Source organism: Taudactylus pleione, unplaced genomic scaffold, assembly GCF_031769625.1.
Source record: "Taudactylus pleione unplaced genomic scaffold, aTauple2 ptg000830l, whole genome shotgun sequence".
In the NCBI taxonomy this organism is placed as follows: domain Eukaryota; kingdom Metazoa; phylum Chordata; class Amphibia; order Anura; family Myobatrachidae; genus Taudactylus; species Taudactylus pleione.
The window spans coordinates 704,783-730,193 of NW_028285232.1; the positions used below are offsets into that span (position 1 = coordinate 704,783).

General features: G+C 45.3%; 1 pseudogene; it reads right to left on the reverse strand.

Annotated features, from left to right (window-relative positions):
• Window positions 1–25,411, reverse strand: part of LOC148474561 (von Willebrand factor A domain-containing protein 5A-like) — a 562,647-nt pseudogene that overhangs the window by 257,821 nt on the left and 279,415 nt on the right.

Here is a 25,411-nt window from a genome sequence, read left to right on the forward strand (position 1 = left end):
CCTAGTGCCTAAACCTGACCTCTCTCTCCCCACACCCTAAATCTAGCCCTCCCCCCTTAGTGACTAACCCTAACCCTTCCCCTAGTGCCTAACCCTCACCGCCGCAGTACTTACTGTCGGGATGCAGGCAGTCAGGATGCTGATGCCAGGATTCTGACAAGTGTCTGGATTCTGGTGCCGGCATTCTAAGAACTGGCATCCCGATTGTTGGGATATTGGCCCAAACAAACCAAGCACTTCAGCCACAAAAGTGAAACACATTATTAAAGCAACATCTTGTATTTTGCACACTATAATGCCTGTCGTTGAAGTGCTTGGTTTGTTAAACTGTGCATCAGGTGGGAGGGCCCAAGAACAATTCCATCGTGCACCACTTTTCATTATGGTCTTTGCCAAGATTGTGTGCATTTGCCAGGCAGTGTTTATTACGATACTTTACATGGGCATTTATGTTCCTTTGTATCTTGCAATGCCTGCTTCTCATCCAGGTGTATAGGAGTAGTATCTTCAAATCATATAATTAATAATTAATTATAGACTTTGACTAGGCTTTTACTCGAATCATGAGGCCTGATATTTACTGTTTGGATTCAGTTTCCACTTTACAAAATAATTGCGATTGTGGATGCTTGTGTTTTTTTTGCACAATCAGGAAAGTCAGAAGAATAAGGTCTTCCATGGCCATCTAGAGATCCACTCTCTGGTACCATCGAGAGATGGGTGGCTGAACTGGGGACCTCCAGTAGCATGGAATAGTAGCCCTAGCTGTGTTTATAAGATGTCTTAGCAGTGATTTTTTGAACTCGGAAAGGGGAATATCCATAAGGCTGAGAAGCCAAAACTGAGGTGCCTCGGAAGTGGGAGCACAGTGATCATCCCTGTTATTTTCCAGACACTCCGCCAGAAACCAGCCAGCACTGGGCACTGCCACCAAATATGGAGTGAAGTGCCAAGGGTCTGGCCACACCACAAAGAGCAGACACACTTGGAAACATCTGGTTAATATGCTCAGGACACCGGTACCACCTAGACAAAATCTTATATTGTGTCTCCATTACCTGTAATGAGGGGGAGATAGCAAAGGTATACTGATATATCTGGACCATTGGTCATCAGTCATTTCCTTTGCTAGGTCCTCATGCCAAGCTAACACAAGCTAACACAAAAGAGCACCGTTACTTTAAGGCTAGAAAAGCACCATTGATATAGTATAGAAACCAAGTGTCTTGGTGTAGTCTCAGTCAAACAAAGAGACACAAAGTCAGTTGGTGCTCAGCCACCGGTACAGGTGGGTAATGAGGAGATGTAATGCCTGAGTTGTAGGCAAACCCAGAAAGAGCATGGTGGGAGGTTATATGTCTGTTGAAGATCCATAAAGGATCATAGACCATCCAAACCAACCAAGTAACACAGTTGTGCAATGCCTGCTGAATCCCAAGCAGATAACGGGGACAGGGAAAGAAGACCCAAAGGAAAGTCAGGGTTGTGTGACAGGGGATGTAGTCTGGAAGCCGATGGTCTAAAAGCTGACCGCCGGCTTCCAGACTCTCTAATACCGGCGTGGTACTAATGACAGGCGCTAAAAACTCAACGCCTGTCATTAACCATATGCTAGAAGACAGACGCCCGGCATACCGAACGAAGGTAGGCCGGGCGTGGACAGCCTGGGGGGGGGTTAGGTTTAGGGTTCCCGGGGGGACTTAGGGTTAGGCACCCCCAGGGGGAAGTTACAGTTAGGCACCCCACCGGGGGACTTAGGTTTAGGCAGCGGGGAAGGGGGGGGTCAGGTTTAGGCACTTAGAAGGGGGGATTAGGGTTAGGCACCCCTAAAGGGAGGGTTAGGGTTAGGGGGGAATTAGGTTAGCGATACTTACCTTAGGGACAATCGGAATCTTCACCATTGCCGGGCTGCCGCTGTTCGGATTTGAACCTACTACGCCCATTTGACAGTGGTCAGGGCAGCAACACACCCAGGCTAAAAGCTGTTAAATGTTTAAATATTCTCTAGCGCATAAGTGTAGGATCTAGTATGGGGTGCCTAAAGTGAGGGATGTTTTTGAGCCTGCACCCAGATAAACCACACCACCAAGCCTTGCAATTTCTTTAAAAAAATTAAGCCTGGATCTTTATTTGTATATTTATAGTGTTAAGCTTGCCCAACCAAGATAACTTTTTAAAGTCTGTCTTAAACTTATGCAACAGAGGAAGGTTGTTAAGCTAAAACAGGTTGGACTTGGTGTTTGACAGGATGACCCTTAAGTATTTAAGTTGAGTCGAGTGTCACTAAAAGGAAGATGAGCTATGGAAGCTTCAATCCCGGTGACCAGATATTCTGGTTCAGTCCCGGTGACCAGCTATTCCAGTCCAATCCTGGTGTTCAGTAATTCCGGAACAATACCAGTGACTAGTTTTGCCGGTTCTATCCCGGTGATCAGCTATCCTGGTGTCCAGTACCAGTTGTTACCACTTCTCTCTATTCCTCTCGACTGCATGAAGAAGAGTTATAATAGACTTCCCAGCCTCTGTCCAGAACTCTCAAACTCCATTCCAGCTATGACCCTCAGTCCGAGTCTACAACCAAACATATCTGTGATAGTTCATAGTTTACCTTAAAATTAGATAAAAGATTGAACCTATGAAACTCATGCATGAGGGTGGGGAGAGAGGTCACCAGGTCAGAAATGGTAGCAAGTAGGTCATCTGCATACAGAGCCAAGGGAAGATGGGGTTCCCAGGAGGAGCAGTCAAGAGCTGGGTCTAAGGACCAGTTAACCAGATCCAGACAAATCCCCCTCAGTGGCTCCAGATGCTTAAAAAGCTTATTAAGAAACTGCTTCTGGTTTTGGTTGGAGAAATAGATATTAACAGAAGGGTACAGCTGACTACATAGTTTACACTTAAGAACTTGGCACCTACTCTCTTCTAGCACAAAGTGGGAGATCTCAGTCACAGGAGGTTAGCGTGGAAGAAGAATTGCCACCCCAAGGGATTTTCCATGTGGATTGTCGCTACAAAAACCTGTGGATAGTAGCAATACCTAAGTTTAGGTGAAGCAAGAAACTTAAAATTTATCTCATGGATAAAAGCGACATCCAGTAGCTCCATTTTTGAGTTCATGCAGAAGGATGGATCTTTTTTTTAGGAATGTTTAGCCACTTAACATTAATGTTTAACATTAACATTATCAGCCAGTGTCATAATAGGCTAGTAAATATGAAGTGAAGACATGAATTCATGGTCACTGAGGGCCCAATGAACGGGCCAGGGAGAGCTTGGATTCGATGAAGTGGAGAAGGAGTTTAATAAGAAAAGGCGGAAAAAGAAAGAAAAGGAAAAACAAAATCAAACAAACAAAAACGTACATAGAAGTATTGGAAGATTGTCAATGAGATAATACAATCGCCAATGGACCAAATGGGCAGAAACAAAGGGCCCATGGCCCAGTGTAGTAGTGCTGAAAAACCCTACTGGGGTACGGCAGCAGTAGCTACTGCTCAGGAATATTCAAAAATATATATCGGACACAATTTAACAGATAAGCAACAGTGTGTCAGTGAGATAATGCCCAGAAATAATTGTATAAAAATATACATGGCAACCAAAGAAAATTGTCATAATAAAAGAACATTTGAACATATTCTAGACTACTGAATACAATAATGAAGTAAAAAAAAAAACCACACAGTTAAAACTGTTGCTATACATGCAACAGGACCCGTGGGGGATTGTTGAAACAATGAATAGACGTGGAAAAAATAAACATAGGGACATATATGTCACACACTGTCCCGTAATCTGTAATAAAGTAGAGAAGCTTACTGAGAGATATGGTGGACTATAGGTGCTAGTGTCCACACGCTTTAGAGGCAGGGAAGATGCTCCAGATGCGCTTCTTCCTCTAGTCGGTGTCCAAAGAGCATGAGAGGGTCAGACTTGGTGAGTCAAGATGGTGGTACAACTGAGTCCAGTGCATGAGAGGAGGCTTGGAGATGGCCAGTGCTGAACAGAAGTCCTCATGTGTCTGTAGAGTAACTTGGCAGCCATTATGGGAAGCCTGGATACACAGTGGAGAACCCCAACGAAACCGGAAACCTTTCAACTTGAGGGCATCATTGAGCAGCTTTAGAATGCATCATTGCTGAAGGGTATTCCAGTATAAATCTGGGAAAATTTGTATCTTAACACAATTAAACTCAATGCCTTCAAACTTATGGGCCTTAGTAAGGATCTCCTCCTCGAAATGATAGTGTGAACGGCAAATAATGTCCTTTGGAGCTTCTAAGTAGAGACCTTTTGGGCAAAGTGCCCAATGAGCCCACTCAAAGAGTACAACATTGTCAGGATCTGCATCGGTGACTTTGCTGAACACTTTAGTAAGCACAGTACATCAACTATGCCATGGCCCTGGAGTTGATCTTCGAGCATCCTCTGGATGCACAGGTTATTTTGCCGAACCCTGTTAGCAAGGTAGTCCAGACGATGCTGCATGTCTCTCATTTCTTGTGCCTGCACAGCCACAGTGCCATTGAGTTGTCATTGAAAGCCATCAATGTCTTTCACACACACTCACATGTCTGTCAAACACACGGTGAGTTATTTGAAGATGGCCGATTCAAGGGCAGTCATTTTTGTCTTGACTGTGTCCCAAATCTTTTTTTCAAGATCTATAAAATCCCATTTAGTGGGGAGATTTTTCTTGGGAGGAAGAGAACACAGATGAATCAGCACATAAGCCATGGTAATGTCCGTGCGTCCTTCTGAGTTCGATTGGGAGCTCTAGGACCTTAGAGCCTGAAATGCCATGCTACAGATAGGATATCCTAGGCAGAAGCTGTGTGTAGGGGAAGCCATAATGCTGTTAGACTGTCAAGGAGCCTCTGCACAATCCATTATAGGAGTAGTACACAGCAATTGAAGCTATGGAGGCCACTATGTGTGGGCAAAAGCATCTAATAAGGTGGTAAAAGGCAGTAGCCCCAAAGAGAATATAAAGGGGTGCAGGGACCAAGAGGGTGAGTGGGTGCCCAGCATGGAAGGGTATATTAGAGTGAGCCCCAAAGCTCTGCAGAACTCACCACCACTGATATAAGCATGTCAGGAGCAGTTCCTGCCAGGCCCAGGTGATGTCAGCAGAAGCTCAACCGGGTAACACCAGGTGCGAGTCAGCCCAAAGCTAGAGTGTCCCAGGTGCCAGATGGCATGCAGAGGAGATGACAACTTATAGTAGGAGCACTGGAGGAGGTAGGCAGGGTTCAGGCTGAAAGCTGCTAATCATGGGCATCCGTTGCCACTGCCATGGCCTTTCTGCTTTTTCAGGTCCGGTCCTCCGAGTCACCAGAACACGGCCCAGCAGGTGGAAGTGATCAGCGGCAAGTGGAAGCAGGGAGAGGAGAACTAGGTCCAGGTCTCCGTCATGGTTAAGGCAACAGCCAGACCCAACCGGTACTCAACTCCCAGGCTGCAGATGGGTGGAGATGCCGCAACCTGCAGGGTACCATATCCCTCAACATGGTCAGACAATCCCTGCTGATGGTGACAACCAGGGGTCTCAGGAGATGTCCCCCAGCTCCATGGCCCGTATTCCACAACATGGCCAGGCAATCCCTGCTGCTGGTGACAATCAGGAGTCTCAGGCAGCCTTGCATGGGTCAGGATACTGATTTAAAACAGGGGCTCAAATTCAGCACGTCCACTCCCAAGGCCCAAGAACTTGCAAGTTGGTTCAATAGTGTATCTACTTCTATTTGTGTGTTTTGCAGATAGATTTGTGTCTTTACACCAGTGTTTGCCTTTAAAAAATGTCCATGTTTGAAAATCAGTAAATGTACCCCCTAGAGTAGGGGTGGGGAACCTTTTTTCCGCTGAGGGCCATTTTTATATATTTAACATTATTTTTGGGCCTGGTGCAGGCTACGTCCCCTCTGCGTGACTTCACATGGGGCGGGGTCACAGTCGTCTGTGATTACTGCAATGCTCGGTGCATCCTGAGGATGCTCCGGGGAGTTGGAAGGGCAGCGGTGTGACCATCTGAAGCGTCCTAAGGATGCTCCAGGCGGCACTGATGCATAGATTCTGGCTGCAGGGTGCCATTCTAGCAGAGACAAGCTCCGAGGGCCAGACCAAATGATTCCGTGGGCCTTATACGGCCCCCCGGCTTGAGGTTCCCCATCCCTGCCCTAGAGTGATATGTCAGGCACTTGCCTTCTCTATCACACAAGCGCTACTGAGACCTTGCCTCCACCTGGCACAAGTCAGCGGCTCACTACCGGAGAGAGCCTGTCCACAACTTCCATCAAGGGACAGACCGGTCTCTACTACTGAGAGCTGACTTCTGCCTGCTCCATAGCTGAATGCTGCATCTCGATGGCACAGGTCTCCTGCTTTCGTTATTCCAGACATACTACATGATGACTATCCATTAAAGGGACTGAACGTTCCACAAACAGGATTTATATTAAGAATGGCTTTCTATGCTCAGTCATATATTTGGGAATATACAGAGCTCAGAGAGACAACCAGGTCCATTAAAACTAATTACAGATCCCTACAATGCAAAGATTAAACAATCGCAAATAAAATTCATCCAAATTATCTGGGTTTATGTGACTAATAGTTTGTATTATTTGTGTGGCCAGTGAGCACTGGGGACCTTCACTCAATTGGATTTCACATATTATTGTATCTACAAGAAAAAATAAATATCTATGTACCTGTCAGCTTTCTCCACTGTAAGCGGGAAACGAAGATTGTTCTTTAAAATGTCATCTCTAATCTTGTACTGCAGACAGACTTTTCCCTTTGCTTTATTCTTCACCTATATAATAGGAACAATATAAATATCACGTTCCGATGCTTATACCATAGGCGCCATAGTCATCATGGTCTGAGTGCCTAACGCTGCATTGCGCCATTTCTCTAACACTCCTCCCTCTGTACAAGGAGCAGTAACACATAGTACACAGGTTACAGACTCACGGATACAGACGTAACGCACCTTTCCCTTCAGCTGGGCATAGACAATAGACCTCTGACCCTGAAAGATGGCGGTGGGGATTAGGGACAGAAGAACGGATTCCACTCCGGAAGGCAGGGTCCATGTCAGAGAGACGTCCTTCACGGTGGGCTGTAGGGAATAGCGTAGGGCTCGGAGAACCTGATGGGGTTGAGAAAGAACAGCCAGGAATAAGATGGCAGATAAAGCTGTGTATTACTATATGTCACCTGTCACCTGTCCGTGTATGACTACATGTCACCTGTCTGTGTATGACGTCACCTGTCCGTGTATGACTACATGTCACCTGTCCGTGTATGACTACATGTCACCTGTCCGTGTATGACTACATGTCACCTGTCCGTGTATGACTATGTGTCACCTGTCAGTGTATGACTACGTGTCACCTGTCCATGTATGACTACGTGTCACCTGTCCATGTATGACTACGTGTCACCTGTCCATGTATGACATCAACTGTCCGTGTATGACTACACGTCGCCTGCCCGTGTTAGGATAATGTAGACGACCTCTTCCAGTATGCTGGAAACATGGGGGCTCATGCGTAGTTGTACACAAGTCTGTCTGTGGGGAGATCTGGTGCAGTTTGCACTGTGTAAGCTCTGTAGCCGAGCACACTCATCTATGAGCAATGCAGTAAGAACTTGGGGTGAGAGGGTGCTGTGGGGCTAACAGGCTATGTAGAGTGGTACATACGCAGTGATCTGTCTCATTACACCAGTGACAGAGATTCCACAAGTGCGCTCCGATAATTATGGCGGCTATGAAACCAAGCGCATGGATCGGGGTGGTGCGGTCTGCATATTGGTGGATATCTGCATTTAGGGACTGATTCAGAGAGCGATGCAAAGCTGATGTATCACGCAACCCAGTTGATGTTCTACAATTGTGCATGTTCGCCCAGGCGAGGACATGCATCTTACGTAGGCATGAATGGTTGTATGTAATAGCAAATCCTCTAGAGTCACACAGAGATGGACAAACCATAGTGAAAAATGGGAGTTTCCTAGGGGTGTTTGGGGTATGTGCAAGGCATGTCGGAGGTCACACCTGCAATCTCTTAAAAAATAAATGGCACAGCCAGAAAGCTTTTTCTAGAGTAAGGTCCAGATTCAATTAGAGGCGAAAAGTGCCGTATGGAGATAAGTTTCTGCAGATTCTGACTTTCTGCCTGTTATCAAAGTATCTCCATATTCTATTCCAGGACGATTCCGCATAAGCGGAAACTCAATGCAATGTAATAGGCGGAAAAGTATCTCCTATGAATAGCAGGTGAAAAAAAGTGCAAAATCGTTATTTTGGGGGACAAACGTGGGAAAATGACTCAGAACCCTTGGGACAGCCCCCCCAAAAGACAAATCAGAAAAACATTTTTAAAAATGAACCTCAGGACACCCCAAAAAGGTACTTTCATTTCAGGGGCGAAAAAGTAAAAAGTGGGGGGACAAGCTTAAAAACTAGCAAAATAGACTTCTTGGGGGGTCTGCAAGGATGGGTCAGGTGTTTTGGGGTTTGCAGGTGCATGTCACAGGTGGGTTTTTGATGTTTTTTTTGAAAGTTCACTTTAGAGACATAAAAAGATGCTAGCACCCATTTTCAAGTACCCCAAATTTGACTGCCCTATTTATTTTCACCAAAAAATCCTGCTTTATGCCATATTTCACCACTTTTGCAAAGATGCTAATAAGAAGCAATTCAAACAACTTAAGTACCCCAAACACTTTTATTAGGGGGACTAGTGCACATCTACATTCATTCCCTATGTTACTGCATCTTTTTTGGGGGTACAGACTGATTTCCCCAATTCTGACAGTACTTTTTGCCCGTCCCGCATTAGCCGCTTTCCATTTTCGTCTGTTTAGGAATTGAATAGGGCAAAAAGTGGGGACGTGCACAGAAATTTTCTGCCTCTGAAACAGGCGAAGGAGGCAGAAAGTCGGACAGGCGAAACCTATTCGACTTTCCGCAGCTAATTGAATACGGGTCTAAGTTTGAGGCAACGCAGCATAAGATACAAATAATGACTAGTGCTTCACTACTCCATGAAATCATCAATGGTGGATACCCAGCTCAATCACAGCTTAACATACAGGTGAGTTTATCAGGGAGGATTTATCATGTGTCAATGCGGAATGGGATTGAAATGCCGGCGGCTGTTTAGTTGGCTCAAATTCAAATCCCGACAGCGGTTGGCCGAAGGGAGGAAATCCCAACAGTGGCAGGTATGTAACCTAACCCTCCCCTCTCCCCACCCTAAACCTAACCCCCCCTCTCCGCACCCTAAACCACACCCTCCCGGGGTGGTGCCTAACCCTAACCTCACCCCAGGGGTGACTAGACCTAACTCCCCCTCCCTGCACCCCAAACCTAACCCTCCCGGGGGTTGCCTAACCCTAACCCCCCCTTCCCCTAGCCTCACCCTAACTCTCCCAGGGGGGAGCCTAACCCTGTCCCCCTGGGGTGCCCTAAACCTAACCCTCCCACCCCACAGCTAAGAGGAAGGGCTCCCAGAACTTTCCTTGTTCGGGCCCGGGTCGTCCTGGATTCCGCATTGGGATTATGATAGGCGTCGGAATCTCGACGACTATCATGAATCCCTATCCAGCATTCTGCCGTTGGGATTGTGACAGCTACATACCGTCAATGCATGTGCATTGCATTAATATTGCATAGATATGCAAGTTCTTACTGTTTTAGCACTACATGACTGTTATAAGGCATGCAAATTAGATCATTGCAGTAAGTCCAGAAACAGCGCTTTGTAAAATCTTGTGTGCACATGTTTTATTTAATACCCAAACATTATTTTACTTACATTTCTAATGCCACATGTTCTGCACTTTACTCAAGCTTTAAATGAGGATTTTATAACAAACCAACTCATGTGTTACTATTAGAGATGTGCAATTCGGTGGAAACTGAATACACCCAGAACTTAGGGGTTGCAAGCCGGGGCTCAGATCTTCCCACCATATTCAGATCACAAAATGAGGCACAATATAATCTTCCCTTTCATTGGATCTTGCGTATTTTGGATTTCATATTAAAGTCCCTCCCTTGTAATCGAGCGCTGTTTCACACAGGAGACTGGAGGGAGAGGGTGGGGAACTAGGCTATAGCACTGTGAAGCACTTAGGAGGAATGGACTATAGTACTATATTAAAAATACCATACAAGAGCAATTTGTCATAAAAATATTATTAGTAGCACTGTGTTAAAGAGGGACTAAGACTTTATGTGTAGAGGCAATGTGAGCTGTGGGCTGCAGCTCTGAGAGGCATTAAAAATTGTCAGAAGAGTGGACTGTAGCACTGTGTTTAATGTAAATGTTCACTGTGTAATACAAAAACACCATAGGAGTGCTGTGAGGCAGTGTGTTGTCTATTGAAGTGTTAAAAAAATGATATTTGTTTAACACAAATTTTTGTTTAATGTCATTAGGGTGCCACACTTATACTAGGAGTGCTGTGAATCAATATGGATCAGGGCTACTGTACTAGTACTGCGGCTGCTGCCAGCAGTCATGAGAGTACAATACTTCAACATCTACTAAGGGTAGTCCAGGGGAAATGAAGTTAAAGCAAGGGCACTTGAAATCTAAACATTATTTCATAATGTTATAGAAAACATTACCTCTAATAATAAAGGGAAATATACTGCCAAAATGCATAAAATTGCCACCATTCCATACACCACATGCAGTGGCAAAGAAAGGATCAGATTATAGCTTTTCTTTGTGAGTGGTGGACCCGCTACTGATGTTTCATTCACTAGAATGCGTGTTGTAGAAGCTGGGCCCAAATATAGTCAAGCATCTTTTGAAACATTACATGCAACACCTTTTCACTTTAAGTTTAAGTCACCTTTAAAACAGGCAAATCAGTTCACCGAAACAAAATTAAGGCTGAAGAATAAACTGTTTACAAACCTCACAAATCCCTGAGGAGGTCTAAGGGGTAAATTTGTGTCTGTTCCGAGATTGCCCGAGTTTAAACATGCATAGCATCACTGAAACATGGGAGAATTTTGACAGCTGAAACACTCAAATTTACCAAGAATTGTGTTTTGCTGAATCGTGTTTGTCGACGGTGTATGTGATCGTGTTTTATCCCCCATGTTACCTGTGTTTCTCATATCCAAGCACTCCCAAACATGCAGCCTGCAAATATCAGTGAGATACGTGTAAGCTGCATGGGTGTATTGTGTAAAAAAGATATGTAGACATGTAAAAGAAAATGGTGGGGTCCCCCCTCAAAAGCATAACTAGCCCTGGGCTCTGTGAAGCAGTACTAGTTAAAAAAATGTGTAGGGATCCCCCATATTTTGTGAACCAGTTCTGGTTGTAAAAACATGGAAAAAAAATTCATGGGTTTCCCCATATTTAATGAACCAGCACTGGTCTCTGTGGGATTCCCCGTATTTTTAAAACCAGCACTGGACTCCACTAGCTGGGGTGTAAATCTGCAGCCTGGGCACCCTTTCACTTGGTCCCCATGCCAAAGCATTAACACCCCAAAATAGTCAGCCCAGACAGGGATCCCAGGGGATGTGGGACCCCCCCAATAAGGGGATCCCCCTTTCCTGAGCACCCCAGGCCTGGGTTGAATCCCAGGGCTATTTCCTGCACCCCTGGGCAGTGGGTGCAGGAGTAATAGTAATAATAATCATAGTGTAAAATTGTTTTTTACAGTGGGATAACAGGTCCCAGAGAGCCTTTAGAACTACAAGTGCCAGCATTTAGCCAACACCAGTACCCCCACTGTAAAAAGTATTAAAATTAAGACAGGACACACACCGTAGAAAGTAAAAGTTTATTACATACTATTAACACTATACTCACCTTGTCCCTGGTGTCGGCTCCTCTTCTCCAGTAGCATCCAAGTGTTTGGATAAAAAAAATACTCACCTACCCCATTGGCGCAGTCCCCGGCCATTGAAAAAAAAAAGCATTCTCCCAAGCCAGACCGGACAGAGGAGCTGTATGTTTACACATACAGCTCTTCCCCGTAATTGACAGAACCCATGAGGTCTCCTGCACTTACTGGGCCCATAGCCAATCAGTGACCACTACTATAGTAAGCAGCCGCTAATTGGCTGTGAGTGGACTGACTGTCAATCAACAGCCAGACTGCTGATGGCTAACAGACAGTCCTGAGCTGACTATTTTGGGGTGTTAATGCTTTGGCCAGGGGACCCAGAGATAGGATACCTGACTGCAGCATTACACCCCGGCTAGTGGAGCCCGGTGCTGATTTTAAAAAAACGGGGAATCCCACAGAGACCAGTGCTGGTTCATTAAATATGGGGGACCCCTACACATTTTATCCCCCACATTTTTTTAACCAGGCCTGGCTCTCAGAGCTGGTTATGCTTTTGTGGGGGGGGACCCCACACCATTTGTTTTTCACTTTAACCCTTTTTTTTGCTTAATTACAGGAGAAAAGGTGCACAGATCACACTATACATACTGCTCAGGACAGAGTCAATTTAAAACTTCTATTTGCTTAAATTACACCTGTGATTTCAATCATGATTCTTCGTGATGACTCCTCTTTTGCATTCCTGTCTATCAAAAGTATCTGAAAGTTTGGCAGATGGTGTATTTATTTCTATTTGTGTCTATACCCGTGTTTTGCTGAGAATTTCATGATTTCTCACCCGAGTTTGCCTTTAAAGATGGACAAACACACTAAATGAATGTATCTTTGTCCAAACACGATTCTTAGTAAATTTACCCCTAAAGGCCCCCATACACGGTCCTACGGATTGGAGCGATATCGCTGCTATATCGTTCAGTGTGTGGGTATGATATCGGCCAGTGCGGGCTCCTGCGGGATCGTACATTGCTCCTCCGAATCTTTCTGCATGTTCAGTTGATCTGGGGGAGCGATGTACAATCCCAAGCAGTGCTATGCAGGTGAGGGAGGGAAGTGCCGACATATCGGGCGGTCGACCTCCCGATCACTCAGTGTGTGGGGACCGCCCGATATGTCGGCCGTCGGATCAGCAGTCGCCTGGCAAGGTGCATATCGCACCTTGTATGTGGTCCATAAGTGTGTCACGAGTGCTTTGTGTGAGTGTGACATTTCTGACACTGCAATTGTAAAGGAACTATAAAGTAATTTCCATAATGGCCGCTAGTGTTCCACTGCCACCTGCATTCACATTCACACAATACAATACTCACACATTCCTACATTACCTGGAGTGGTCCCCTTGTCCAGTAGGCAGCCATGGTCTTCTTAAATAAAAAATGAAAAACGCGACCTTTGCTAACTAGGATGATTATTACTTCCCGAATGAAGCGCTCAGACACGGCTTCCTCCTTTGAAGGTCCATGTCTGAGCTTTCATTGGCTGAGAGAGGTCAGCCCCCGCCTCTCAGCCAATGAACGGCTCCCTCCATTGAACTCAATGATGGGAACTGCAGTATAAAGTTTAGTTACCCTGTGGCTCTCCATTAAGTTCAATGGAGGGAGCCATTCATTGGCTGAGAGAGGTGGGGGCTGACCTCTCTCAGCCAATGAAAGCTAAGACACGGACCTTCAAAGGATGAAGCCGCGTCTGAGCGCTTCAGTTCTGAAGTAATAACCATTCTGGTTAGGATGGTTATTACTTAGAGCAAGGGTCGCGTTTTTCATTTGTTTTTTTTAAGAAGACCATGGATGCCTACTTAGGACCAAAGAGGACTGAACCACGCATAGGAGATGGTGAGTATGGTTTTTTTTCAACAGGTTTCCCTATGGATTTTCTACTGGAGAAGGGGACCGATGCTACAGGGATACTGTCACGAATGGTGTCTGTGAGTTACCTGTCTCAGTTGATGAGTGGGATTCAATGGAGACCGGCATGACTGGAACCATAGATGACGTAGATAGCTTTATTGCAAGATTTATGTAGCAGTGAGAACTGCCTTTGATGATGAATGACAGGAACTTGGAGGAACCGGACTGGGATCGGCAGGAAGACTTGTTGAGTTGAACTGGTGAACTTGGAACTTGACTCTGGACTGGAATAACGTGGATTGAACTGATGAAATTGGAACTTGACTCTGGACTGGAATAACGTGGATTGAACTGATGAACTTGGAACTTGACTCTGGACTGGAATAACGTGGATTGAACTGAAGAACTTGGAACTTGACTCTGGACTGGAATAACGTGGATTGAACTGAAGAACTTGGAACTTGACTCTGGACTGGAATAACGTGACACCGGCTGAAGAGAAATCAGGTAATGCTGAGATGAGAGCTAAACAGGGTAATCCAGAAATGGTGTGACAAAGGCTGGAACTCAGGTACAGGCTGGATAGGGTAATTGGAAATAACAGGTTCAGGAAGGAATGGGTAGGTTTGGGATTTTAGGTTCAGGGAGGGAGTGGGTAGGTAGAAGGAGCAGGAGGTGATCCACAGCAGGAAGCACGATGCAGGTTTGCAAGGGTGCCAGGGACCAACCAGGAGTAGGGCTAGCAGAACACAGGACTAAGGTCAGGAGCACAGGAACTCACTATTAGCTGATGCTAGCAGGACGTCTGGACTGACAGGTATTGCTGTAGCAGGTTTTCTGGATGCACCGGGGGTTGCTGTAGCAGGAGTCAGGGATACACTAGAACACAGAACAGCACGAACCATACACCACAGAAGTAATGAGATGTTCAGGCCCAGAATGCTATCAAGGGAGGATATATATATCCTGGGTCTGGCAGCAATTGGAGGATATGGACAGGTGGTCTGGCAGTAGCATTCTGAGTGGTGGAAGGCACAACATGCAGAGGGAGTAATCATCTCTGCAGCACTGTGTCAGAACTACACCTGTGATTCCAATCAGGGCTAGCAGTGCTCACAGACAGGAAAGGACCCAGGTGAAATAATCACTGTGGAAGGAATGTATAGAGAAGTGCTGCAGCAGCATGATCAGAACAGATCCTCCAGGAAAATTACACACACAGATCCATGGAGACAGCTGGCAGTGGTAAGTCAACAGGCAAAAGGTGAAAACTAGACATGGTCGTGACAGATACATAGGTGAGAATGTGTATGTGTGTGTGTACATGTGTGAGTGCATGTATTTTTATTAAACTTATACTGTGTACGGTGTGTGTGTGTTTTTTTCAACATTTCTTTACAGGTGAACTACAGGTCCCAGTGGGCCCTTAATGCCCTGCATGCTGGTACTTGTGGTTCTCCAAGTACCAACATGCGGGAGAGGCTTGCTGTGACCTGCAGTTCTACTGTAAAGACAATGTTTAACATATTCTATTTTTACACTACATTTACACTATCAACCCGCCACCCACTGCCCAGGGGTGGTGGGGATAGCCCCGGGCTATCAGCCTAGGCTAGGGGTGCCCTGGAGAGAGGGACCCTTTTATTGGAGGGGTCCCCAACTCCCCAGGGATCCCTGGCCTGGGCTGTCTAGCGGACAGGGCTGATGCTGCGGCTGGGGGGCCCGGTGATAGGGCTCCCCTACTGTGGCATCAGTTCCCCGTTAGAAAGGGTCTGGAGCTGGTTCTGTGAGTTACAGGGAGACCCTACACAATTTTTTTCCTGTAATTCCAGAACCAGGACTGGTTCCCAAAGCCCAGTGCTGGTTGTGCTAAGTGCAGGGGAACCTTACACAATTTTTTCCCTATACTTAGTCAGCCAGGACTGGCTTTCAAAAGTCTGGGGCTGGTTCCTTTTTTGGGGGGGAAGGAGGGGGGACCTCACTGATGTTTGCATGTATCTGTGTGAAAACTAACTGCTCATGCTCAAAGTGAAAGCATGAAGCAGTTCTATTCTGTCAGGGATTTGCAGTTCGGTTTGAAGTGGGATCTGCCATTCGATTTGTACATGAACATGTCAAATCGATCAGCAAATCACTGTTTAAAATCAAATCAAATCTAATTTGTTTTGCAAATCGCACTACAAATCGACCATTAATCTGGTAAAAAAACAGGGTTTTCAAAATTCAATTTCAATCGGTTTGAGGTGAGCTAAATCGCACTTCAAAACGAAAGTCAAATCGACCTTTGATAAATTTACCCCCAGGTCTTTCTGGAGCTCTCCACAAGTGGTCCTTGGCTCTTTGACAACTCTTCTGATAATTTTTTTCATTCCTCTGTTAGAAATCTTGCGAGGAGCACCTGGTCGTGGCTGGTTTATGGTGAAATTATGTCCTTTTTACTTCCAGATTATGGCCCCAACAGTGCTCACTGGAACATTCAGAAGCTTAGAAATCCTTCTGTAACCAATGCCATCAGTATGTTTTGCAACAATAAGGTTGCAAAGGTCTTGAGAGAGCCCTTTGCTTTTACCCATCATGACATGGGTAAATGAGACACCTTGGTAATGAGACACCTTTTTATAGGCCATCAGTTGGGACTGAACCAGCTAATATTAATTTGCACATACAAGGGGCAGGATTGCTTTCTAATTAAATCTAATTCCAGATTTCAGCTGGCGTCTTGGCTTTCCACAACTATTTGCACCTCTCTTTATTCATGTGTTCAATACTTTTTCCCTGTGTTATTTCACATAACTTACTTTATGGACATCTATGGTTTGATTTCTTTGCATGTGTGTATTGCATGGGTTGTTGCTGACATTTGGTGAAAAAGTCAATACAATAGCCCACTACAAATAAATTTACTGAGAAAAATGTTAATGTGTTCAATAGCTATTTTACCCGCTGTGTGTGTGTATGTATGTATATATATTGTGGCCTTCAGTCAGGTTGGGGGTCACTCTCCTGGGTAGAAGGACTCCATTCTTACACACACAGCAGCCGGGAAGCAGCACACCAGTCTGGATGCGAGTACAAGTTGGTCGGCGCCAGTCTTTATTGTGCAATGTCAGAGATTACATAAAGAAAACAAACATAAATCCTAGCCCTGACTGGGCTCTAACTTTACAAGTGACTTCCCTCACTACAAGAACCTGGCAGGGCTTAACACCCTTGCCAGCAACAAAAGCACAGCACAGTCCTCACAGCTAGGTTTTCCAAGTGTCTCTGAGCAAACTCCCTGTCTGCTCCCCAGGTGAGACACTCAGCCCTAAACAAACTAAGCATATATTGTCCATCTTCAGCTGGAAGCCCTAATGAGCCTGTTACTATGCTGAAAGGCCCAAAACCTGGAGTGGCCGTGGGTGGAGCCCTTCCTCTCACCCACAACTCCCAGGACCCAAACTGGCTTTTTAAAAAGCCAAGACTCAAGCCTGCTACACTGCAGACTTTCTCCTGGGGATTTAACACACATAGGACAGGAATCTGGGACCAATGTCCCTGCCACAGACCCCTTTACCAGTGACCCTATCACATATTCCCCCCCTTTGTTTCGACCTGTGGGGCAGAACTGAAGCCCCCAAACATTGAACGCGTGACAACACATCTGCATTAGCCAACTGGCCTCCTGGCCTGTGTTGCTTTATTATACCTCTGCCAACAGTGCAACCAAAACACTTTACTTCCTCCATCCCTAGGCAACATTTCTCTGGGCTGGCTGTCAACCCTGCCCTATGGATGGAACCCAACACTGCTTGCACCTTGGGCAAATGAGACTGCCAATCAGGACTATGAATGACTACAACACCTAAACAAGCAGCAGCATACCATCAATGGGGTCTTAGAACTCTGTCTAACATCCTCTGGAAGGTTGCTGGTGCCCCACGTAACCCCAAAGGGCAACATCTTATACTGGAACAACCCTTCTGTCATCAGAAAGGCTGTTTTTCTTTGGCACCCTCAGCCAATGGCACTTGCCAATACTCTTTGGATAAGTCTAACGTGGTAAACTACCTGGCTGTTCCTAGCCTTTCAATTAGCTCATCCACCATTGGCATTGGGTAGGCATCGAATTTTGACACACAGTTCAACTTTCGAAAATCAGTGCCGAAACTTACACTCCCATCAGGCTTTGGAACAAGTACAATGGGACTTGACCACTCACTATGAGATTTTTCAATTACACCCAGTTCCAACATTTTTTTAATTTCTCTAGACACTGATTCCCTTTGGGCTTCTGTTACCCTACAGGGCTTTAGGTTAATCTTAACCCCTGCGTCAGTGATTATGTCATGTTTAACAACTGTGGTTTTGCCCGGTACATTTGAGAACAAAACCCTATTTCTGCTAAGAAATCCCTTTACCTCCTGCTGTTGAACTGCTGACAGGGATTTTGCTAATGTCACTTCAGGAACCAAAGACCCTAAGTTAACTGGCTTTCTTCTCCTAGGCTTAGTAACAGTTTCATAGGGACTGGACTGCTCCTTTGCCAAGATCTTTTTTCTGACCTCAAGACCAGTCAGACGACCAACTGGCTTAGCAATACTTCCCATCTCATTAATCTCTGGTTCAAAAATCATGCTAGAAACAGGGAACTTCTCGGACTCAAAAGAAACTTCCCCTGCTACTGCGTCAACAACCTTCTCAAATGGGTCAGGGTTATTTACTTCGGTAACAAATCAGCTTTCCCACAACTTCCAGAAGTGAGTAAAGTCTCTCCCCAACATTATATCATACTTCAAGCCAGGCACCAAACCCACAGAGACTATAGTGGAACCACACTGTGTTTCTATGTTCACTTCTGCAGTAATATAATGCCGAGTACCTCCATGTAAGCAGGTCACACCAACAGTTTTCCCCTTGCACTTCAAGGGGTTCACTAACCCAGCTCTCATAAGCATAACCAGGCTGCCAGAATCTAACAGAGCCACTACTTGTTTGCCCTCTACAATCACCTTACACATCTGCGTATCTGTCTCAGCCCATCGGCCAGTAGTACAGACATGCTGTACAAAGAAAGACATTCTGTGACAGACATAAGCAGTATCACATTGCATAGGTTAAGAGGGGAGTGGACAATTAGCATCAATATGGCACAATTCACTACATCGGAAACATTGTATCATATTATCAGCAAGTCTCTTATGAGATAAGAACCTTCCTGGCCTGCCAGGCCTGTCTCCAGGTTCTACACCCTCCGTCTTAAGTTCACTCCACCGCCCAGCACCCTTCTCCCCTGGAACAGTCTTACCAGTGTCTGTGGGAGTTTGTCAGTGCGCCATTGGGGCATAGTGGGACACACTCAACAGTTCCTCAGCTGCCACATACCTCTCCACCAGCTCGACCAACTGGTAAGTGGACTTAGGGTCTGCATGGCTCACCCACTTGCGCAGAGTCGCAGGTAACGATCGCAGGTACCGGTCCATAACAACCCTTTCCACTATCTGTGGTCCCGTCAGCGTCTCAGGTTGTAGCCATTTTGAGGATAGATGGACGAGATCATGCATCTGTGAACATGGCGGCTTGACCATATGGAACTCCCAGCAAGTTAGGATCTCCTGTTAAGCCCTGGTAGCTTCTTGCTGAGTTGCCGTAGCCTGTAGCAGGGCTTTCACAACGTCCTCCGTGCTGTCCTTAAGTGTAGGTTTGTAGCAAAACCTGGCTTCTCTCAGCATCTGCTGACAACACCTCTATAGACCTCAAAGGACACAATTTGTATCTACACTGAGAAACTGGTATCTGTCCCTTTAAATTTTAAATGTAAAAATTTTCTTGCTGCACCTTTCAGTGTGTAGATGCCCGCATTCTCCACCATATGTGACCTTCAGTCGGGTTGGGGGTCCCTCTTCTGGGTAGAAGGACTCCATTCTTACACACACAGCAGCCGGGAAGCAGCACACCAGTCTGGATGCTAGTACAAGCTGGTCGGCGCCAGTCTTTATTGTACAATGTCAGAGATTACATACAGAAAACATAAACATAAATCCTAGCCCTGTCTGGGCTCTAACTTTACAAGTGACTTCCCTCACTACAAGAACCTGGCAGGGCCTAACACCCTCGCCAGCAACAAAAGCACAGCACAGTCCTCACAGCTAGGTTTTCCAAGTGTCTCTGAGCAAACTCCCTGTCTGCTCCCCAGGTGAGACACTCAGCCCTAAACAAACTAAGCATATGTTGGCCATCTTCAGCTGGAAGCCCTAATGAGCCTGTTACTGAGCTGAAAGGCCCAAAACCTGGAGTGGCCGTGGGTGGAGCCCTTCCTCTCACCCACAACTCCCAGGACCCCAAACCGGCTTTTCAAAAACCCGAGACTCAAGTCTGCTACACTGCAGACTTTCTCCTGGGGATTTAACACACATAGGACAGGAATCTGGGACCAATGTCCCTGCCACAGACCCCTTTACCAGTGATCCTATCACAATATATATATATATATATATATATGCATACAGTGCATCTGGAAAGTATTCAAAGCGCTTCATGTTTTCCACATTTTGTTATGTTACAGCCTTATTCCAAAACTGAGTAAATTCATTTTTGTCCTCAAAATGCTACACACAATATTCCATAATGACGTGTAAAAAATTTTTGAGATTTTTGCCAATTTAATAAAAAAAAAAAAATAAGAAATCACATGTACATAAGTATTCACAGCCTTTGCCATGAAGCTCCAAATTGAGCTCAGGTGCATCCTGTTTCCACTGAGATGTTCCTACAGCTTAATTGGAATCCACCTGTGGTAAAGTCAGTTGATTGGACATGATTTTGAAAGGCATACACCTGTCTATATAAGGTCCCACACTTGACAGTGCATGCCAGAGCTCAAACCAAGCATGAAGTCGAAGAATTGTCTGTAGACCTCCGAGACAGGATTATCTCGAGGCACAAATCTGGGGAAGGGTAGAGAAAAATATCTGCTGCTTTGAAGGTCCCAATGAGCACAGTGGCCTCCATCATCCATAAATGAAAGAAGTTCAGAACCACCAGACCTCTTCCTAGAGTTGGCCGGCCATCTAAACTGAGCAATCGGGGGAGAAGGACCCTAGTCAGGGAGGTGACCAAGAACCCAATGGTCACTGTCAGAGCTACAGCATTCCTCTGTGGAGAGAGGAGAACCTTCCAGAAGGACAACCATCTCTGCAGCAATGCACTAACCAGGCCTGTATGGTAGAGTGGCCAGACGGAAGCCACTCCTTAGTAAAAAGCACATGGCAGCCCACCTGGAGTTTGCCAAAATGCACCTGAAGAACTTTCAGACCATGAGAAACAAAATTCTCTGGTCTGATGAGACAAAGATTGAACTCTTTGGTGTCAATGCCAGGCGTTATGTTTGAAGGAAACCAGGCACCACTTATCACCAGGCCAATACCATCCCTACAGTGAAGCATGGTGGTGGCAGCATCATGCTGTGGGTATGTTTTTCAGTGGCAGGACCTGGGAGGCTAGTCAGGATAGAGGGAAAGATGAATGCAGCAATGAACAGAGACATCCTGGATGAAAACCTGCTCCAGACCGTTCTTGACCTCAGACTGGGGCGACGGTTCATCTTTCAGCAGGACAACGACCCTAAGCACACAGCCAAGAAATCAATGGAGTGGATTCAGGACAACTCTGTGAAAGTCCTTGAATGGCCCAGCCAGAGCTCAGACTTGAATCCGATTGAACATTTCTGGAGAGATCTGAAAATGGCTGTGCACCGATGCTTCCCATCCAACCTGATGGAGCTTGAGAGGTGCTGCAAAGAGGAATGGGTGAAACTGCCCAAAGATAGGTGTGCCAATCTTGTGGCATCATATTCAAAAAGACTTGAGGCTGTAATTGCTGCCAAAGGTGCATCATCAAAGTATTGAACAAAGGCTGTGAATACTTATGTACATGTGATTTCTTAGTTTGTTTTTCTTATTAAATTTGCAAAAATCTCAAAAAAACGTTTTACATGTTGTCATTATGAGTTATTGTGTGTACAATTTTGAGGACAAAAATTAATTTATCCCATTTTAGAATAAGGCTGTAACATAACATAATGTGGAAAACATGAAGCGCTGTGAACACTAGGCAGGTGTGGAAAAAATGCTGCAAAGTAGGAATGCATTAAAATATAGAAGTGTTAATAGTTTATTTTTTATCAATTAACAAAATGCAAAGTGAATGAACAGAAGATAAATGTAAATCAAATTAATATTTGGTGTGACTACCCTTTGCCTTCAAAAGAGCATCAATTCTCCTAGGTATACTTGCACACAGTTTTTGAAGGAACTTGGCAGGGTGGCTGTTCAAAACATCCTGGAAAATTAACCACAGATCTTCTGTGGATGTAGACTTACTCAAATCCATCTGTTTCTTCATGTAATCCAAGACAGACTCGATAATGTTGAGATCAGGGCTCTGTGGGGGCCATATATTAACTTCTTCTTTACACTGAAGATAGTTCTTAATGACATTGGCTGTATGTTTGGGGTTGTTGTCCTGCTGCAGTATAAATTTGGAGCCAACCAGATGCCGCCCTGATGGTATTGCATGATGGATATGTACCTGCCTGTATTTCTCAGCATTGAGGACACTTAATCCTGACCAAATAACCAACTCCATTTGCTGGAATGCATCCCCAAACTAGGAAGCAAGAAACCTCCACCATGCTTCACTGTTGCCTGCAGAAACTCATTATTGTACCGCTTTCCAGTCCTTAGGCGAACAATTAGCTTTCTGTTACAGCCACATTTTTCAAATTATGACTCAAGAGTCCAGATCACCTGCTGCCATTTTTCTGCACCCCAGTTCCTATTTTTTCATGCATAGTTGAGTCGCTTGGCCATGGTTCCTCGTCGAAGGTATGGCTTTTTGGCTGCAATTCTTCCATGAAGACCACTTCTGGCCAGACTTCTCCGAACAGTAGATGGGTGTTCCTGACAGACCCACCCCATCTGAGAGCTCCACCTTGCAACTGAAAACACCACCATGTAACTAAGAACCACACCCTGTGACTGGAAACCCAACCTATGAGTGAGAGCCCCCTTCGTGTGACTAGGAGCCCTACCCTGTGTCCTGCCTGACCTGACATTATCATAACTGACACTGGGAAGTAATGTATAACAGAGCCACAAAGACCCACCCTGTGACAGAGAACCCCACCCTGTGACTCAGAGCTCCACCCTGGCTGGGAGACCCACACTGACTAAGAGCCCTATCCTGTGACTGGGGACCCTAGCATGGGACTAAGAGCTCCACCATGTGACTGAGAGCCCACCCTGTGACTGTGAGATCCACCCTGTGACTGCAGCAACACCTTGTGACCGAGAGCCCCACCCTGTGATTGTGAGATCCACCCTGTGACTGAAGCTGTCCCTTGTGACTGAGAGCCCTACTCTGTGACTGTGAGATCCACCCTGTGACTGCAGCAACACCTTGTGACGGAGAGGCCCACTCTGTGACTAAGAGCCCCACCTTGTGACCGAGAGCCCCAATCTGTGACTGAGAGACTCACCACAACTGAGAGCTCCACCTTGCAACTGAAAACACCACCATGTGACTAAGAACCACACCCTGTGACTGTTAACATTAGCATGTGAATGAGAACTCCACCCTGTGACTGGAAACCCCAATATATGAGTGAGAGTCCCACCCTTTTACCAGGAGCCCTACACTGTGTCCTGCCTGACCTGACATTATCATAACTGACACTGGGAAGCAATGTGTAACAAAACCATATAGAAATGAGCGTGTTATAGAGCAGTCAGCATAAGGCACCATGAGCTGCACATCCATGTAATGGCCCCATAACACAGAGACAAGCTGTATGGGGTCCCTCACCTTAGGCTGCATTCTGTCCTTGCCAGAGATAAACTCACAGGTTCCACTCCCAGCTTGGGCCATGCCTTTAATGAGGGACGTGGAAGCTCCTTCACCAATCCCGAATGTGAAACACCTGTAACGTTATCATGGAAACAAGACGGGGAAAGAGAAGAGCAGAATATGAATAGAGGTAACAAGTGACTGAGAATAATTCTACCCCACCCTGTCTGCAGGTATCAGCTTGTAATGGAGGAAACAACTATTATACTGAATTAATAAATAACTTTGAGAAAGTTAGTCGGTCTGTAACTGTGCTGCTGTCTACAATGCAACACCCACTCTGTTAACTAGACCAGAAATTACCAAACTCAGCCCTCAAGGCACCCTAACAGTCCAGGTTTTAAGGATTTCCATACTTAACCACAGGTGACTTAATTAGTACCTCAACCAATTTGATTTAACCATCTGTGCTCAACCACAGATATCTCCACCTGACCTGTTGGAGATCCTTGAGGGTCACATTTGGGAATCTCTGAACTAGACTGCTGAACATACTGATAAAACACACCCTCCCCTGTGACAGATGATACAGGATGTAATGTTAGGAGAATGATTTTCAAGACCTGCAAACAGGCATTGGCCTGCCACTGTGAAGGCTGTATTCTAAGGATGTCATTTTAAGGATACAGAGTTAAAACCCCCAGTTCTCAAACATTACAAACCCTGCATGCTACTACATCATGCTTGCCTACTGAAAAAGCATTTCAGGGAGACTGTGAAAGCAACACCTATGAGAGCGGTGGTAAAGTGGACTGTACTGAGAGGCGTCATAAAATTGACTTACATCTCAATGTAAAGCTGCATACACACACAACGATTTTGTTACCAACGATTTTATGTCAGATTATCTGTCAGATTTTTTAAAGTGTAATGAACGATTTTTTGAACTACAAACGATTTTTGCATATTCCCTTAATGAAAATCGTTCAGTTGGTCAGTCTGATTGAACTACAAGCTACAAACGGGAACGTGCGTGAACGATAATCGTTCAGCATTTTAACTCAGAAAGTGAATGATTTTTACAACGATTGAACGAAAAATGATATCGTTACTGATAGTCGTTGAAAAAATCGTTGTGTGTATGCACCTTAAATGAGCCCAAAAACAGTTAGTAAGATTTGTTGATGAAAACACACTGATACTTTTCAGGGCCTGCTCATGTATTGTGTTTTAGAAAGGGTTCCATGTGTCTAAGGGAAACCTTATAAGAAAATGTATGTAGCTATAGGGATCATTGGGCCTGATTCAGCTTGGATCACAACTGCAACCGCGTACGCAGATCGGTCGATGGTGCATATGGAAAGCAGTGCACTGGCTCAACTGCAGCACTGTAATTGCACTGACTACAGAAACCCATAGCAGAATTAGTGACAGGCAATCAGCATCAATCCGTTTGAATGCCATTTCTTGGGCATGCAAAATCATCCGTTGCGACATCATACGCAGCTCGAGTACTTACAGCATGCGAAGAGACTTGCAATTTCTCCCATTGTGCCTTATAACTAGAGATGTGCACTGGGCCATTTTTGCATGTTTGGGTTCTAATTCTTTGGACGGTTTAGATTTTGGTTTTGCCAAACCGCCTGGTTTTTGTTTGGGATTTTTTTCCAAAAATTGACAAAAAAAGCTAAAATCACATAAATATATCTTTTTTTTGTTCCTAGAGTAACCTCAATAACATTACTTTCCACTCATTTCCAGTCAATTTTGACCACCTTACAGCTCATAATATTGTTTTCTTCCAGTTTAGGCCAAAGGGTTGCACCGAGCTAGTTGGCTAACAAAGCTAA